Source organism: Carlito syrichta, unplaced genomic scaffold (genome assembly GCF_000164805.1).
Source record: "Carlito syrichta isolate Samal-C Ts95f unplaced genomic scaffold, Tarsius_syrichta-2.0.1 Scaffold303306, whole genome shotgun sequence".
Taxonomy (NCBI): domain Eukaryota; kingdom Metazoa; phylum Chordata; class Mammalia; order Primates; family Tarsiidae; genus Carlito; species Carlito syrichta.
The window spans coordinates 254254-255397 of NW_007247402.1; positions in this window are offsets into that span (position 1 = coordinate 254254).

Genomic DNA, 1144 nt, shown 5'->3' on the forward strand with positions numbered 1-1144 from the left:
GCCTCAGCCTTCCGAGTAGCCGGAATTACAGGCATGCGCTACCACGTCCGGCTGATTTTTTGATTTATTGTAGAGATGAGGTCTCGCTTCCCAGGCGGGTCTCGAACCCACGGGCTCAGGCAATCCACTCACCTCAGCCTCCCAAAGGCGCGGGATTACAGGCTGAGCCACCGAGCCTGGCTATGATAGACTTTTTTTCTTTTTCTTTATTCTTTTTTTGAGTTGGAGTCTCACTCCATTGCCCAGGCTGGAGTGTAGTGGCATACTCACAGCCAACCCAGCGTTAACCTGCTGGGCTCCGGCAATCCTTCCGCCTCAGCCTTCCACATAGCCAGAACTACAGGTGCACACTATGATAGATTTAGAAGTGGAATTGCTCACGGCCACTGAAGCCATGACCTGCTGGGCTCAGATAATTCTTTCACCTCAGCCTCCCAAGTAGGTAGAACTATAGGCACGCACCACCACACCCAGCAAATTTTTTCATTGTAGAGGTGAGGTCTCACCATGTCGTCCAGGCTGGTCAGGAACACTGGACTCAGACAATTCTCTCCTCTGCCAAAGTGGTGGGATTATAGGCATGAGCCACTGTACCAGGTTGAAATTTCTTTCTGTAAAAGTTGTAGCAGCTTATATTCTGGCCAGTAATATTTGAACATGCCTCCTTTCTTACTGCCACATCAACAGAGTATGTTCCCAGTTTGGGGAATTATATCAATATGATAGATATGAATTTATATATCAGTGTAGTTTTCATTTGCATCTGTTTTATTTAGAGTGAAGTCAAGTATCTTTCATATAGTTAAGGCAAAATTGCATTTTTAAAATATGAATTCTCAACCAGGCTTGGTGGCTCAGCCTGTAATCCCACACTTTGGGAGGCTGAGGTGAATGAATTGCCTGAGCCCGTGGGTTCGAGACCCGCCTGGGCAAATTGGTGAGACCTCATCTCTACAATAAATCAAAAAATTAGCCAGGTGTGGTAGCACGTGCTTGTAGTTCCAGCTACTTGGAAGGCTGAGGCGGAAGGATCGTCGGAGCCCAGCAGGTCGAGTCTGCGGTGGCCGGGAGCGATCACTGCACTCCAGTCTGGGCGACAGAGTGAGACTCCACTCAATAAAAAATAAAAAAAATAAAAAATATG